This window comes from Leptonychotes weddellii, chromosome X (assembly GCF_054177405.1).
Source record: "Leptonychotes weddellii isolate Sample4059 chromosome X, ASM5417740v2, whole genome shotgun sequence".
In the NCBI taxonomy this organism is placed as follows: domain Eukaryota; kingdom Metazoa; phylum Chordata; class Mammalia; order Carnivora; family Phocidae; genus Leptonychotes; species Leptonychotes weddellii.
This window is the reverse complement of record NC_138385.1, coordinates 99,720,845-99,739,549: the sequence shown is the minus strand read 5'-3', so window position 1 is coordinate 99,739,549 and position 18,705 is coordinate 99,720,845. Positions and strand designations below refer to the sequence as shown.

At 40.2% G+C, this 18,705-nt stretch overlaps 1 protein-coding gene and 1 long non-coding RNA gene across 7 annotated transcripts in view; both read right to left on the bottom strand.

Annotated features, from left to right (window-relative positions):
• The window catches only part of ARHGAP6 (Rho GTPase activating protein 6), a 455,537-nt gene that overhangs the window by 147,641 nt on the left and 289,191 nt on the right, over positions 1-18,705 (bottom strand). The gene's annotated exons all lie outside the window — the stretch shown is intronic.
• Positions 705-17,399, bottom strand: LOC145717901 (uncharacterized). The gene is made up of 2 exons (XR_014141408.1): positions 3,930-17,399; positions 705-3,411 (listed from the first exon to the last, which is right to left on the bottom strand). It is a non-coding gene; the product is annotated as an uncharacterized LOC145717901 (long non-coding RNA).

Below are 18,705 nucleotides of genomic sequence, written 5' to 3'. Positions count from 1 at the left end.
TATTAATGATGGCCACCTGCGACCTGTCACAGATGTCTTTTACGTTGGGAGAACACGGGAGATGGAAGAATAGGGACAAAATTTGTGCCCTAAAAGAGAAAAGGAAGATGTGTGCTTTGGCCAGTTCAGAGACAATATCTCTTTCTCCCTTAGTATATCGATGGATGGATGGATGGATGGATGGATGGATAGATAGATATTTTGATTGATTGACTGATGGATGTGTATGCACACAGCCTCAGATTTTGTGAAATAATTCCAATTTATATCATTCCATTAAATATTCCAAATGCCCCAAATTGCAAATATTTCAGGAAATAGCCACTGAATAAATGATATAGTCAGAAAACATTGAAATAAAGCTGTCATTTTAAAAGGTCACCAAATGAAGAACTCCTAGGCTGTAGTAAAAAAAAAAAAAAAAAAAAAAAAAATCTGCATTTTAGCATCTACAGCTGTAGATACGTGTAAGTGGTGTGGGGTTTTTGGTTTTTTGTTTTTTTTTTTTGGTGCTAAAGATATGTCTGATAAAAGGTAATTTGTCACAGATTGTGCTATGGAGAGAATTTATTGGAATTTATTGGAAGCATTGCAGTAGGAGAAATGGTGACTGTTTCTAAGAGTATTTAGATGCAGCAATTGGCCTGTAGTTTCAATTTGTTTAAAAGTATGTTCGATTAGGCACAAATTGAGTTGCAAAATGGTATTTTGAAGTAAAAGTCAGTATAAAAGACAGGAAAAGCAAACACTTTCCAAAATTAATATATTTTCTAAAGAAATGTAATATTTTATAAATAAAAATAGCGAGATAAATGCTACTCACAAGTAACTTTGCAATAAAATGAATGAATGAAAAAAGAATGCATTTTAAAAATCTGTTGGTTCTCAAATCTTAGCTCCCAGAACTTCAACAGATCTCTCCCTCCATCTCTCTCCCTCCCTCCCTCTCTCTGTCTCTCTCCCTCACTCTCTCTGTCTCTATCCATCCCTCTCTGTTTCTCTCTCCCTCTGTCTCTCTCCATCCCTCTCTCTCTCTGTCTCTTTCTCTCTCACACACACACATACACACACACACTCATTTTCAAATTAAATGTAATCCTATTAAAAACAAACTTGTGCCCCAATAAAACACAAAGCAGTTATTCAAAACAAGCTTGCATCAGAAATTCAAAAACATCTGTCACAGGAATGGAGTAAAACTTTTGACTCCCATCATTAATATAAACTGACCATAAATATCAAAGCTGCTCGTATCTTACTGAGAAATCATTATGAAGGAACCGCAGTTAAAATGACAGCTCTGGAAAATGAGATAAGGGACGTATTGAGGGATTATCTTGTCTTTGTACTGTGATGGGACCTACATGAGTAGGACAGTTGGCACGCCCACCGAGACACTGATGCCAACTGCAGAGTCGCAAAGTGTCTCAGGTCTGAGGGACATCTCAAGAGATTATTGGAGAATAAAGAAAGACATTTTCACGAATCATCGAGGGTAGTACAGAGTTCCTCAACCTTGGTATTCTTGACATTTGGGGCCAGAATATTCTTTGTTGGAGGGGACTGTCCTGGGCACTGACGGATGTTTAGCAGCATCCTCGGTCTTCACCCACTAGATGCCAGTAGCAAACCATTCCCTCCCAACTGCGACAACAAAAATGTCTCTAGACATTGGCAAAAGGTGTCCTGGGGGTCAAAATTCCCCCCAGTGAAAAGCACTGGGAGCACATGTTTACATAAGCTTATTTGATCAACTAATGTCATAAATATTATAAAACTCTCCAAAATCTTATATTCATGCAGAACTCATTCTGTGAATTTTGCCAACGTGTTGTATACAAATTTTCATATTTAATCACAACAGATTGACAAATCTGGAGTGACTGTTTCTTAGGTATAAACATTTGAAGAAATGTACTGAAATACTTCTGATGATTTTATGAAAATACCCAAGGATTCTCATCCCGAATTTGTGATTTGGGGCTTAAACCAAAATATTATCACTGTTTTACATAAAGCTCTCTTCAAAATGGAAGCACAGACTGTGTTAGCATTGGAAACTGTATAGAAACTGTGTTGCTTATTGTTATACTTTAGATGAAGGAAAACAGTCTGTTTCCCCCGTTTAAAGAGAGAATCTCAGAGTAATACTGCTGAGGATGATATACCCTGTAATTCTAAAGATTTTGTCATTAGTTATCAGATGTATCTTAAATAACTATTGATAGTTAATATCAATTACTCAGTAATCAGCCGGGGGGAAAACCTCCCTGGTGAAATTATTACAGAAATCCTCAATTACCATAACCATTTAAGTGAGATTTTTGCCCTTAAACTTTGTCTTAGTAGAACTTGCTAGTAAAATGAAAAAAGAGAAAGTATATTTAAAGCCAAAGGCTATTGACTCTACTTAGTTTTTTAACCTGAGAAATTAATATTCCAAATAAAGAAAATATGCACATTTTTTTGGCTAAGTTTATTTAAAAATATGTGATTACATTGTTTAATGATAACAAATCTGGAGATCAAAATGCTTATCAATAACTACTAAAATTATAATACATTCAGTGGCAATGCAGAGGAATTACTCAAATTTGACAAGAAATATTGGAATTTTTTTTTTTAAAGATTTTATTTATTTATTTGAGAGAGAGAGTGAGAGAGAGAAAGAGCACAAGAGGGGGGAGCAGGAGAGGGAGAAGCAGACTCCCTGCCGAGCAGGGAGCCCGATGCGGGACTCGATCCCGGGACTCCAGCATCATGACCTGAGCCGAAGGCAGTCGCTTAACCAACTGAGCCACCCAGGCGCCCGGAATTTTTTTTTTAAGTAGGCTCCACACCAGTGTGGAGCCCAACATGGGGCTTGAACTCACAACACTGAGATCAGGACCTGAGCTGAGATCAAGGGTCGGACACTCAACGGACTGAGCCACCCAGGCGCCCCTACTGGAAGTTTTTAAGAATAATTTTTTATTGAGGTATAATTGACATATAACATTATATTAGTTTCAAGTGTACGATGTAATGTAATGATTTGATATTTGTATACACTGCATATGATCACCACAATAAGTCTAGTTAACGCCCATCACCATGTGAAGCTTCCCACCCCCCAACAACCACCATTCTGTTCTCTGTATCTATGTGTTTTGTTTTTTGAGCAAGTGCTGACAACACACCTACGTCAATAATAAAGGGAAAAATATGAAAGCTATACTTTTTTTCTAAATTGTTCATTTCTTCCTCATTTCTTTTTGTAATTTTCTCATGAAGATGATTCATTTATCACTAAATATAATATTATCATATCACCAAAAAACATTTCATATAATTAAATGCACAAGTCAGAAAAAAATATTTGTTAGTCTGTACATATAAATTATTCTTTCAGAAAATACTGTCACTATGTTACTCACATTCCCACACAAATAAACACCTCAAACCTAAATTTTGACTTCTGTAATTATTTGACACTTATTGTTGAAATCATAATGATCTAAAAGATACCTCAATTTGAAAGAGGAAAACATCCTAGATCAAAGTTCTTTTTGTTGTGATGAGCACTGGGTCTTATACGCAACTAATGAATCACCGAACACCACATCAAAAACTAATGATGTACTATATGCCGGCTAACTGAACGGAATAAAAAAAAGAAAAGAATTTTAAATTGAGAAGATAAAAAGAAAAGCTATATTGCTCTTGCTAGATTAGTGGTTCTCAGCTGGGGTGCCCTAGCGCCTCACAGGACAGATGGAAATATCTGGAGACATTTATGGATGTCACAATGCAGGGGAGGGCACCACTGGCATCTCGTGGATAGAGACCAGGGATGCTGCTAAACACCCTTCATAAGTGGGGAGCACTGTGTAATGTATACAATTGTTGAATCACTGTGCTGTACACCTGAAATGAATATAACATTGTACGTCAACTACATTTCAGTAAAAAAAAAAGATCGGTCCCAAATGTCAATCAATAATAGCGTGAGGCTGGGAAACCCTGGTTTAATCTGCACAACAAAGCAAGAAGCATCTAATTCAAGATACTGTGATGAGAGTCCCTTTTTGGGGAGCATGTGATATTTACCAAAGAGATTTTTCTCCTTCCATGGCAGGTGGAATTTTAACTATCCCCTCTTGCTATTATTGTTGGCATCTTATGGAGCAGGAAAGAAAATGGAAGATTGAGGGGACAGTCGAAGCAGCCCCAAGTGGGCAGTCCTTGCAGTGTCATTCTCTAATTGAATCTATCTTCTATGAGCCACAAGTATGTACTTGGATACTGAGTCAAAGCAATGCCTTCCCTGTAAAACGCAACTCACTTGACGTGCTAAAAAAAAAAAAAACAAAAAAAAAACCACATCATAAAAATCAATACAAGCTAAAGCATAAGCAAAGAGTTTTAATAACTGTCTTTTTTTCCCCCTGATGTCAGCCGTAAGTGATATTCTGTACTGCTTGGGAATTGCTATTAAAATCAAACTTTTAACAGCCCTAAGTAAACATCTTAATTTTCCACGAAACTGAAATGATGGCAGAGTAATATGATTGCTTACAGCTGCAAATGCCTCATCGTGAACTAAACACTTGTTCAACTTCAACTACAATTTGTCTTCAGTGGGTCAGAGTATCTTTTCCAAATAAAACCATTTTTTAATTCAACAAAGAAATGCCATGGTAGACCCTCTGATTAAATCACAGGACAGACCTGACACAAATAATTTGTTGATTACACAATAAATACACAATAAGTAAAGAAAAAAAAACATGTTCCTAAATATAAATTACTTTATAATTTTACATTAGGGACTAGCACTGTGTAAATTACTCGTATTATATCCCACCCAAAGGAAAGAAAAATAGAAAACTTCATGCTAGGAAGGGAAAAAAATGTTTCCTGTGTGTTTACTTTTCTTGAGTGCCTATGGTATTCTTTAGATTACAGGTCATCAACATATCAGGAGACAGGTCTCAAGTTTCTGAATAGGTAAGGAGTGAGAAACTGAGGTAAGCAAAGGGCATCTGGCATTCACTCCTTCTAAGAAAGAAAGAAAATCTTGCTCACACATTCCATTCAAAGACTTGAAAGGAAAAACAAAAGTTCCTCTTGAATTTCAAATAGTCCAGGACAAAATATATCACTATGTTGTATCACCACAGAACATGACTGTAATCCACTTCTTTTGTTTTAAGGCCAAACTGAGTTCAGCCCTTTAAAGACTGGGAGAGGGGCATCTGGGTGGCTCAGTCGGCTAAGCTTCTGACTCTTGATTTCGGCTCAGGTCATGGTCTCAGGGTCCTGAGATCGAGCCCCGTGTCGGGCTCTGAGCTCAGCATGGAGTCTGCTTGGGATTCTCTCCCTCTCCTTCTGCCCCTCCCTCACAGGCTCTTTCTCTCTAAATAAATAAATCTTTTTTTAAAAGTTTGGGAGAGAATTGATGTTACTGGATGTCTTACATAGTACCAAATAGTTTGAAAATGGTAAACACCTCTGGAAGGGGCACAGCAAGTGAGTATCATAATCCAGAGGGCCACTACTGGGGAGTATAGAGGCATTTGGACACCAAAAGAAAAGCAAGAAACATCACTGCACCAAAACATAGATATTATAAGTTCATTTAGTGACTACCTACCAATCCCTCTAGGTGCCAGGAAAGCAGGTGCTGGGATAAAAAGATATGAGTCATTGAATCTGACCCTGACTTCACAATGGTACCTAAGAATTTTGAGTCAAACACAACCTGCTTTTGAGTGTAATCTTGGGCTAGAGAGGGAAATAGGCTGTGTTTATCAAAACAAAAAGACTGGATCTTCATTTGCAATGGGCTCTGTGACTGCAGAAGTTACCTCAAATCTTTGGTTAATCTATTCTGTTAGAAAAGCACCTTATAGGGATGGCCAAAAGCATCAACCCAACCATTGCTGATTTAGTCAGTCCCTGGCCTGCTTCTCTGGACATGCAGTAAGGTGACACCCATTCAAACATCATTCAGTGACAGTTTATACTGAATCCCTTCCATCAAAAGAAAATCACTTTTGTTTTGTGAATGCTGTTGTTTTGGTATTAGCTTAGTGATAATGTTCTCATTTTACTGAAGGAAGAATAAAAGACTGTCCAAAATCATTTCCAAACCTTGTACCTTTATCCGCAAACATCAGAGCCTCATTATTCCGTGTGGTAGTATAGCAATTTTATAGGGACACGTCCCAATGACTTCATGGACCAGCATAAGACTGGATGGGGTGACTGGATGGGGTGGAAGGCAGTAGAAAATCTTTTTAGTACAACTTAGCTCCAAATCCAGTTATTTTGGTGCCCTGAAGTCGCCAAAAGTCACCCGAGGCTTTGGTGTACAAAAATTCTAATTTTAATTTTCAACACATTCAGTCCAAAGAACATTAACCCACAGCTGGGTTGTTCCTCAGACCAAGTAACTGAATATTCTAATCAAATTCTCCCAAGGCTAAAAATGGCCAATTCTGTGAAAGACAATCAATTTGATAGTCATAGAGGCATTATGGTAACTCATTAAAATAGCCAAGGGTTGGGGCGCCTGGGTGGCTCAGTCGTTAAGCGTCTGCCTTCGGCTCGGGTCATGATCCCGGGGTCCTGGGATCGAGTCCCACATCGGGCTCCCTGCTCCGCGGGGAGCCTGCTTCTCCCTCTCCCACTCCCCCTGCTTGTGTTCCTGCTCTCGCTGTCTCTCTCTCTCTGTCAAATAAATTAAAAAAAAAAAAAATCTAAAATAGCCAAGGGTTAAAAACGGGCTTTTCCTCTAAATGGAAAAAGATGCTCTAGCATCTTTGTAATTCAACTAATCCCGCTACACCTACACAAGAACAGGGGGCAAGGCTGACACGGGGGTTAGGAGAGCATTACAGGAAGTTCCTGGAGCTGATGTCAGGGGAATGATTCATTAGTTTTCTCCATGATGGTCAGGATTTTATGGATTAACGTTGGAGTAGTCATTTTTCAATATTTCACAAGTCTGCCTTGAGTATTCAATAATCTAACATTCTTATCATCATCAGCTGTTTGTTTAGCTAGGAAGAATGACAAATTGGAAAACTGAAGCCATTTTCCCCCTCACCTACCTGAAATTAAGTATGGACATTGACAGTTGTTTTAATGAATTGATTAGTAATTAAATAGTCCAACTAGCTAACCCTTATTTCTGTTATCTATCCCAGCTCCTTCCAAGACCAGGTGTCTGAGGGTTGTGTCTGTGTTAAAGTACATTCCCAAGCGGACTCTGGCCATCAGTTTATAACCACCACCACCACCCCAATGACAACAACAAAAGCTAACAATTCTTTAGCACTTCCTATGGGCCAGCCACTGCTGTAAACACAATTCTAAGCCCCCAGGGCACTCCACCATGCTGCCTCAGAATCCTAGGGGAACCCAGCAAATTTGTCAAGGGTAATGAGATACGCACGTGTCTTAGAATTCCAGAAGACATAGCGACTACCCTCTTGGCATCTCTACGAAAAACAGTATTATGTTGAAAAACAAATAGACGTGGTCCTTTAGGCATTTCACAAATATTAATTGAGGGTCTCCTGTGTGCCAGGCACTGAGCTCTATGCTCCAGATATGTTCACTCACTTGATCATGACGACACCACCACTGTTTCCATTTTACAGGCAGAAGGATGCACAAACTTGCCCATAGACCCGGAGCTAGGAAGTGGCAGAGTCAAAGTGAAGAGAATAGATTTGGTTAATCATGTGAGTCACGTGGCAAATGGTGTCACCATTCATCTCGGCACTCAGGCTAGAAACCTCAGGATCTCTCCCCTATCGCCTCCACGAAACTGGCCAATTCTCCTGAGGGGCTTCTCAGACCTCTCCCTTATTCCCCTCCATTCCCACATCCTTGCCTTGGCCCAGGCCCACAGAGGCTTTTCGGTTTTGTTTTGTTTCTTATGGAGGTGAAATTCACGTAATATAAAACCAGTCATTTGTAAGTGTATTGTTCAATGGCATTCAGGATACTCACAGTGTTGTGCAACCACCCCCTCTGTCTAGCTCTAAAACACTTTTATCATCCCTAAAGGAAAGCCAGGAGCCACTAAGTAGTGTCTCCCCAATCTCCCTCCCTCCAACCCCTGAAAAATCACTCATGTATCTTTTTGTCTCTATGGATCTGCCTATTCTGGATGGTTCCTATAAATGGAATCATACATTATGTGACCTAACGTTTTAGGGATTCACCCCTGCTGTAGCATGAATCAGTGCTTCTTTCCTTTCTACGGCCAAACAATAATCCATGGTAAAGACAGACGGCATTTTGTTTACCCATTCATCTGTGGATGGATACCTGGGTTGTTTCCACTTTCTGGCTATGGTGGCTAGAGCTGCAATGAACACTCGCATACAAGTATTTTTTTTTTTTTTGAACACCTGTTTTCAATTCTTTTGAAACATATACCTAGGAGTAGAATTGCTTCTTTGGAGTGTGCACCTAGGAGCTGGACTGCTGGGTCGTGTGGTGATTCTACGTTTCATGTTTGATGAACCCCTCATACGCTTCTGCTTGGACTCATGCGACAGGATGGTCTCCCCACCTGAAGCCTCTCCTCCTCGAAGCCCTCCTGTTCACTGCCAGCAGAAGTCTCCTGATGCCACTCCACTGCCTAGACACTTTCAACAGCTCCCCATACTGTAAAAGGACAACCGGCAACTCCTCAGGGCTTCGCACAACCCACACGGGCTGATCCCACCATGCTGGCCTCAACTTACCCCTCAGTGTAGTCCCCATTTTCCTTAGACTTCCCTATCCTCCCTTCCTCACCTCCCCTCTGCCACTACCAGAGTCTCCAATCCTAGCGCTTACACTCCCTTTCAGGAACGTGTCCCTAGTAGACCAGCAAGCTGAATTTCCCTCCCGCATATCAACACGCTCGCTGCCTCTTCTGGAGATCCGCTCGAGTGCCATTTCTTCCAGGCCAACTCTGATGATGCTCCCTTCCTTCCCCAGCTGAAGACAATCTTTGCTTTATCTGCTCCCCGCTAGACATTTTATAGACATTTTATCCGGGCCACTGTCAGAACATTTGCCCCCAAAGGCCTTTCATTCAAAAAAACTTGTGTAACAAGTCTCATCTCCCACATAGCATGTAAATTCTATGAGAACCAAAATCATATTTTTGTCTGCATCGCCCATCATAATGCTTTGACCCCGGCTGGCATTTAAAAAACATTTGAGGAAGAACCAAATGAAGGAATGAAGTTGAATGAGGGAATGAATAGACACGGCATATCAGAAGGATGCCTCTCCTCTCCTTTCTCAATCAGCTTCATTAGGCCCTCCTAGGACTCTAGCAGAACACATACTAATGGCTTGATCATAGAGATTGGTGTCAAGAGGTAAATCCTAAAAGGGAATCATACTTAACTGGCTGTGTGACTGTGGGCAACTTCCTTAGCCTTTCTGTGCGTAGGCTTCCTCATTTGCAAAATGCAAATAAGCTAGGTTTGCTTGGAGAATTAAAATGCACTAATATTTATGAAGCTCTTAGAATGGTTTCTAGCACATGGTCAGCATTTTAGAAGAGATTGTTAAATAAAATAAGTAAAAGAAAGGAGCCAACTGCTTATGCTCTTAATGACAAAACTGTGATGAAGACAGGCAGGCAGAGTGAATACAAGGCTCTTTGAGCTGCAAAGTAAAGCTATTTAATCAGGCCCACTAACCAAACTATCCATGCGAATTCAAATGCTACGTATCTGCAATTGATTTACCACGTGTTATTCTTCTACTTTATTGGTTTGAAGGTCTGAGGCCATCACAGAGAAGCACTTTTGTCTAATCCCGCTATGCCACCTCACCCAAGGTTGTCATGGGTAAGATAGCTGATAACTATTTGTTGATTGGACTTCCCTGCGCAAATGGAACTGATTACAGAGAAATCAGAGACATATCTGGCTACGGTTTACTTTAAGACTAACTGTGAAGCTATGTATAACAACAAACAAAATTGAGCATATTGCTAAACCAATGAGAACAAAGTACCCAAGTCTATTTCCAAATGATGTGTTTACCTCTCATTCCAGTCTATTCATTTCAGTCCCTTTAACAGATTTTAAAGGTTTAGCGAATGTGTTCTCAGAAGAACCATTGCTCGTACTTGGTGGCCCTTTCTGCTACCACTCTTTTCATTAACAAGCTCCTTTTAGATCTGTCCCCTAGAAATATGCCTTGTCTGAATAAACTCAAATTATCCAGTTGTTTCGTGTACTTCCCATTACAGGGCCTCCCCAAGACATCTGGTTTATTCCTGTATTTGAATGCTGATGAATCGTAGAGATATATGCATACATTCACCTTCATTTGCAAATTTTAATGATGCAAACAAACACAAAGCAAACTAAAATGTTCTAAAGGGTGCATGCATTCCCTTGTCCACAGTGCAGAAACCCCACCCACTGGTATATGTGTGGTTTTGGCTTGCTGGTGATGTCAGAGGGTCCTCTATCTGATATCTAGTGGACTGTATACCTAAAGGAGACTCTCTTCCAACATTAATATCCAGAGTTTGACTGAATTTCAACAATTTTGAGAAAATACATTTTTTAATTAAATTTTTATTTTGAGATAATTGTAGATTCCTATTCAGCTGTAAGAAATAATACAGAGAGGGGCACCTGGGTGGCTCAGTCATTAAGCCTCTGCCCAGGGTCCTGGGTTCGAGCCCCGCATCGGTCTCCCTGCTCAGCGGGGAGTCTGCTTCTCCCTCTCCCTCTGCCCCTGCTTGTGTTCCCTCTGTCGCTGTCTCTCTCTCTCTCTCTGTCAAATATATAAAATCTTAAAAAAAAAAAAAAAAGAACTAATACAGAGAGCTCTCCCATACTTGTCACCCAGCCTCCCCCAGAGAGACCATCTTGTGTAACCGTAGTACAATGTCACAGCCAGGAAACGGACACTGATACCATCCAATCACTTTACTCGGATTTCACCAACCTTGCATGCATTCATTTGTGTGTGTGAATGTGTGTGTGTGTGTGTAATTCTATGCAATTCTATCACATGTGTAGATTTATGGGACTATCACAACAGTCAAGACACAGAACATTCCATTGTCACAAGGATCCCTCATGCTGCCCCTTTATAGCTACTCTCACGTCCCTCTCAACCTAACACCTTCTTAAATCTGGCAACCACTAATCTGCTTTCCATTTCTATAATTTTGTCATTTCAAGAATGTTATATAAATGGAATCATACGGCATGCAGCTTTTTTTGACGAGCTTTATTCACTCAGCATAATGTCCTTGAGATCCATCCAAGTTGTTGTGTGTATCAATAGTTCATTCCTTTTTATGATCAAATTGTATTCTGTGGTATGACCACACCATGGCTTGTTTCGCCAGAAATGCATTTTTGATTCAATGCAATTTTATTACCTACACCCATGCTATACAATGTAATATGACTTTGTGGGGAATTACATAAACCACCTTGTTTTTTATTACAATACCCCCACAGTGAAGTGAAAATGCAGTCAATTTTCTGCATATTTTAAATTAAAGCTTGCACAGGTGTTTCAGTCAGCTAAATATCTTAGCTGGGACTATTTTAGCTCTGAATTATCCAAATGATTATCTCAAAAAAATATTTCATTTAATTTAGCTTGCAGAGAATGCCTCTGTGTGAAGTAAATGGTGGTAAATTAAAGTAACTAATGATCGTAATTATTGGGATTTAGTCTCCTGGCCATTTTCTCCTTTGGAATTTACAGGGAGCTTATGAAAGTTCAAACACCGTATTTTTGGCAAAGGATCCTCATGCTTTGTCTGCATTTTACTGCTTCCTTTGCACCTGGGAGCAGCTATTTTAGGACTGTCTAGACAATCACTCCAGCTTTAAAGGTCTTTTCCTTTCTTTTCAGATAATCTAAGCATGGAAGGTAATAAATAGATGATGTTGGCATTCTCTCATCCAAGATACTATTCAAATAGAGTCGGGAACAAAAATGCCTTGGCTCTGGCTCACAAAATCGAGAGGCCCTAATATTTGGTTCCAGACTTCTACCAACTGATCCAACTTTAAACCAACAAGAATCTCCCTTCATCCATACCTTTTCACTTATGGTAATCAGGATCATACTTTTTGGTTGGACTATACGAAATGGTTAACATTTGATAATTTTGGACCTATAAAAAGGGCAGTTTCAAGTGACCCAATCCAATAGATTTGGGAAGGAATCTGGGGGGTGGTCTGGCTCTATTTCCCTTCTCTAGTTTCCAGGCAATACTCACAAAGACTGTAGAGATGACCCAGAAAGCACAGCTTCTGCAGGTCACACTTGCCACTGCAGGGGAATAATGGAACCAAGTACAATCACTGGGCATTCTCCACATGTTTGTTCTAGGCAGTTCCTCTGAGCCCGTAAGTAAGATCCCAGGGAGACGTGTACAGAGTAAGTCTACTTTTCTTAAGTCTTTTCTTTCAATAGGTGACAGACATCTTTCAAGCTTTCCACGAGACTCCTAGAGCCCACTGTTCTTAGGCTCCTTGATGGGTCCTGAGAATGCTTCCTGATCTCTGACCCTCTGGGTAATCTTCTTACTGGTACTTTCTACTGATAATCACAGGATTTCTATTTGGAGGGGAAGAATACACCAGGATGGAATATATTTGACATACATATATATATATGAATGACACCTAACAAAAACTGGTTAATTTTATTTGCTTCCTTACGCTTTACTGTTAGTGTTTATTTTTCAATAAAATAAGATACACATATTATTTTTCTGCTAACACTATGCCATTTCTACCATCATTTTTAAGTACTTTCTCCACCCTTACTCTGTTTATCCCATTTTCTCCACTGTTGATATGTGTAACCCAAATTAGCTTGGGTGTCTGAGATCAAAAGCATTTCTCCTGAATACCAACTGGAGCATCAGAAACAAGAGCAGCTCAAGAAGGTTGGACCAAGGGTCCGGGAACTTCACTTCGTTGCCACTTGCAATGGAGAACCCTGCCTATGCCAGACACTGGGCTAAATGAAGTGGCGGGGGAGGGGGGATACAAAGTGGATGAACATTCTGTGTCTACTTAAGCAGATTACAAATCTGTAGAGGAATGAAATGATAACACCAAATGGAGCAAACACAGCATAGAATGGAGTCAGAAAACGTGAATTTCAAATCTAGGGGCCACAGCTTAGTAGCAGTGTGATTAGGTCAAGTTACTTGACCTCCCCTAATTCCTCCCTTGACAATCAATTAATAATAATAATCCTGATCTTATTCTTGCTTGCACTTGATATTTAATGTTACTTAATGAGAATTTTATATCATGTGTAAAGTACAATTGAAAACACTCTAAATATGCAAGCCATTACTTGAGTATTCACTGTGTGCATATACTACCCCATTTCATCCTCAGTAATCTCAATCTTAGAATGAATTATGACTTTCCTCCTTTACGATGGGCAAATTAGGCCAAAAGAAGTTGCTTAACCTCACCACTGCCACAAGACTCTTTCCTAAAGGACAGTGACGAAGCCCCAAGCTGAAGGCAAAGTTCTCGAGATTCATCAGCAAGTTTCTACTTTCTAACTGTCCATGTCTTCTCACTGTACAATTTTTCACTTCCCAGTTACTCTTTAATACAATTCAGTCTGTATTCTGCTTCCACTATTCAGATAAAACTGGTTTGGTCAAGATTGCCTACGATACCATGTTGTAAAGTTCGGGGGTGGGGGATTGTTCTGCCTTCATTCCACCCGATTCCACAGCAGCATTAGACTGAGCTGACCACTCACCCAGTCATCTTGCATCTGTTTCCTCTCCTAGCTTTTGCTAAAAACATCATTTTCCTCACTTCTGCCTTCACTAGCCACTTGGGTTTGCTTCTTTGCTGCTGCGCTTCCTTTTTTCAAGCTCCAAATGATGGCGCACCTCATGGCTCTGTTCTAGGTTGGTATCTCTTCAGTCAAACCTTCACAAGATGTGCTCAGGGTCTAGGAACCTCCTGAGTCAGACTCACCAGAAATAAGCTCCATCAGGAAAGGAAACCTTTGACATTAATTGCTGAATTCCCAGAACCTGAAAGAGTCCCAGGCATACCTTGGTGCTCAAGAAGTATTTGTTGAAGAAATGAATTGCCTCTTAATCTCAGGAAACAAACTGAGGGTTGCTGGAGTGGTGGGGGGTGGGAGGGATGAGGTGGCTGGGTGATGGACATTGGGGAGGGTATGTACTATGGTGAGCGCTGTGAATTGTGTAAGACTGATGAATCACAGACCTGTACCCCTGAAACAAATAATACATTATATGTTAATAAAAAAAATTGAAAAAAAGAAATGAATTGCCTGAAGTGCTTGTGAAAATCTGGGGTGCACTCCTGGACTTCTAAATTGGAATCACAGTCGATCTGACATCTGGGAACCAAAATCTCTGGTCTTCTGTCACATGACCTTTCATCCATGCTCTTTCTTTGACCCAGTACCCTTCCCCCGTCCTCATCCTCCAGTGTGGGGGGAAGTCTCTCCTGAACCCCAAACCACCAAGAGTTAAGTCAGATCTCTCTATTGTGCCCCCTCACAGAAGCCTCTCCTTTGTGGAATTTATTGTCACTTTAATTTTACACACAGGTGTGTGACTATTTAACGAAGTCTTCTCTCCTGCCAGCCTGCCTCAGATCACGTAGGTTTCTCTTTACCGTCGTATTCCCATTTCTTCATCTAAGCCTGACTCATAGCAAGCCCTCAAGAAATGTCAGTGACTAAATTAATATGTATGATATGGATTAATATTATATTAATATTAATACATCAAAAGTATATTAACAATACATATATAAAATATATGTAAATGTTATATTAATGATATAATAAATAATTGTTAAATGAAGGCATAAATTTCTCTCTCCAGCTCCAAGCTCTCCTCTGAATTCTAAAGGCATATGTCCATTTAGGGGCTTCAGGTCCCCACATGGATATTTAGTGGGTTTCTCTCCTTAAAACTGTCCAGAGACCAAACTTAATTCCCCCCACACCACAATCTTGTTTCTCTCTCAATATCTTCTTCATGTGGGTAAATAGCATCACTGACCTGGTTGCTCAAGCAAGAACTTGGGAGTTGCATTTGGTTCCTTCTTTTCCTTCATCAGTCTCCTATCCCATAGCCAATTAAACACCTAGTCCTGTTTTTTTCTACCTCTAAAATACATTGCAAATCCATCCCTTCTCCATCTCCACAGCTGCTACCCAAGCCCAATCCCCCCTCAATAGTCAACTGGATGGTTGCCGTGGCCCAGTGACCACCCTGCATCCGTTCTCACTCTCTAATAATCCATGTTCTACACAGAACTCAAAACATCAATCAAATCATCCCTAAATAAAGATGCATCCCGATTCAATGGCTTCCAGCTGCAGTGGAATAAAGTACATACCCTTTAGCTAGGCCCTGCCTATCTGTCCACAGCACTTTATGTTCCCTTCTCTTACCAGACCCTGCGTCACACATGCTGTTCCTTCTGCCTGGAATGACTGCCCCGTGTGCCCTCACCCCCTGCCCATTTCACAGAGCTGGCTTCTTCTCTTTTCGGTCCTCAGATTAAATGCCACCTTCTCAGAGCAACATTCTCTAGCACTCTATCTAAAATTAGAGTCCATCTTCTGATATCTGTTATCACAGAAATCTATTTTCTACACAGCATTTGCCACAACTTGGAATTACTGATGTATCATTGTTCACGGTCTTGTTTCTGCATTGAAAAGCTCCACGTCAGTCTTGTTTGCCATTTAATCCCCAACACCTCAAAGCCCAGAACACAGTTCTCGCAATAAATGGTTGTTGCATGAAGGAACAAAGAAGAGAAAAACAAAGAAGAGTCAAAATAGAATGACTTCAACAGATTAGTGGTTGCCAGGACCTGGGGGTGCAGGGAGGGGTTGACTATAAAGAAGCAGCATGAAGGAATTTGCGGGGGGTTGGGGGAGTGTGACAGAACTCTTCTGCATCCTGATTGTGGTGGTGGTTATGCAACATCGTGTATTTATCAAAACTCATAGAACTGTACCCCCCAAAAGATGAATTTTACTGTATATAAATTGAAAAACAAATGAATAAAATTATGGCATTTCCAAAACCCAAGTCAACTCAGAGCAAATTGAAGAATCCAAGCTTCACAGGCTCGGGGCTCTTTTGGGAAGCAGGGGGTCAATTAATTCCCCGTGTTCGTGGTCAAGTACTGACTCAAACCATACTTCCTCATTTCTCATTTATCAGTTTAAAGAAAGGAAACAGGAAACAAACTCAAGATGTGGAGGATAAACAATACAAGAAAAGACAGTGGTTAAAATAATATTTAAAATAATCATGTGATAAAATGTCAGCATTTGGGACACTTGGCTCTGTTTGTATTGGCTTACCCCAGGGGTGCAGTGGCTGTGGGCTGATTTCATAATGGTGCCTCCCACATACACACCCACGGCTGACCTCTGCTTTGTGCAGTAGATAATGACTAAATTTCACATATTACCCTCGCAAAATCTACCCCTTCCCTGGAGGGTTGTTACACACAGAGAATTATAGTTTCACAGCTGAACAATGTTTCTTTCTCAAAATATTATCATGATCAACTTTCATTAGACCAAAGTTATATGGGCTGATAAATTGCTGTCTTTTGCCAAATTATTACTCATCATGGTATAGTCACCCAACATATGCCACTGAGAAACTCAATTCTAGCGGGAGAGAGCAGGATTCACAGATAGTTAATAGATTCTTTAGACATGAGTTGCATTCTCTAAAGTAAGCACATGGCATACGAATTTCATCTTGTGACCTTTCCCCCCAGCCCGCACTATTGACTTTTATCCATTAGAACATGTTGATGGATATACCATTTCAAAATGAAATATTTGGATATCTGACTCTGATTTGGGGAAAGGGAAATGGTGAGCTAATTTCCTCTTTTACTGAGCTGAATCACTTGAGCTCGCTCTGTTGCTATGCACGCATGAGTCAATGCCATAGCAACCTCCCGATTTGCTCTTAAACACACAACAGCAGAACTATTCTAATAGTTATGGGTTTTTTTCAATCCTTAGATTTTATTTGTTCTCTCAGCAATTTTAGTTTGATAGTATATTTTACAGTACAGGGTTATTTAGTTATCCTTCGGGAGTCTTATCACTGCTGACCGCCATATATATCATCAAGACCAGCACAACAGAAGTGTTTACTTCTTGGAAAATTCACCCGTGGTTGCCCTTTATTCTTCTTAATCCTTTGCTCACAATTAAAAGTTTGCACTTTGGACGGTACAGACTGGATCCTCTTTAGGATTTTCTTTATGAGGATCCTAAATTTAAGTGGGACTGAAATACATTCTTTGAAATTCATGAAATAGAGGAATGCACAGACTTCTTATATACCTACTTAAGTAAATTCAATGAATGTGTAATTATCACTTGGTATGTACTAGGAAGTGTGCCAGGCTCTAGAAAGAAATAACAAAGTCTTCACTATCAAGGGCTTCAGAAAACATCTAAGAGGCAGAGATAAGGGGATATTCTAGTTTCTTGGAGCTCTCACTGTAGAAAGTAAGGTACGGGTACTCCTGAATTCTGCCACTTTCAGCTTTAGATTTTTCACCTACAAAATATGCTATAACATCTAACTTTAGGCTAGTGTAGGACAATCACAGAACATGCCATCTCAATCACTGCTGTCTGTAAAGGGTCACTGGCTGATGGACTGAAAGAATAACTGACTCATTCTTGAAACACCCAGAATAGGTTTCCAATTCCATACTTTATAATTACTTGGCCGCCTGGGCTGATACTCTAATTAGTTCAGGAATTATGTGTGTTATTGCATAGATAGGCAATACATTTTGCTGAAATTTTAGTTATCTATCCACCCTTCCACAATCATATGTTAATGTATCGAAGTGAGGAAAAAATTTGGTTCCCGTCATTTTTCATCTAAGCATCTACTTCTAACTTGAAGAATGTGTATCAGGTACCATAGGAAACATCAACTCTCTCACTGACCAGATGCATTTTTAAATGTCTCAGTGAACTGGCATCTTTTCGTTTCTGATCAGGTGGAGAGTTGTATTTTCTTAACAGTACACATGTTCTTTCCCTGAAGCCCACTGTAGCTGCTGCAACATCCCATAGGTCTATCTTGATTATAATTGTAGAGCAACAAGACCCTTGTCGTTCTTAATGAATCATATTTTTAAGTTATTTGCATATTATGAAGAAGTAAGATTGGCATTTTTAGAAGTATTAGCTTGTGACTTCAATAGATAGCCCCAAGGTTAACATTCCTTTGAAAAGCTACTATGGAGGGGCACCTGGGTGGCTCAGTCGTTGAGCGTCTGCCTTCGGCTCAGGTCATGATCCCAGGGTCCTGGGATCCAGCCCCACAACGGGCTCCCTGCTCGGCGGGAAGCCTGCTTCTCCCTCTCCCACTCCCCCTGCTTGTGTTCCCTCTCTCGCTGTGTTTCTCTCTCTGTCAAATACATAAATAAAACCTTTAAAAAAGAAAAGCTACTATGGAAACATATTTCACATCAGTAAACCGCAAAGAGTGGTCCCAGGGCCAGATGCTTCAGTCTCAGATGAGAACTTATTAGAAATGCAAGTGCTTGCACCCCACCCCAGACCTACAGAATCAGACATTTTAGGGTGGGGTCCAGCAGTCTGTGCTTTCACACACCCTCCAGG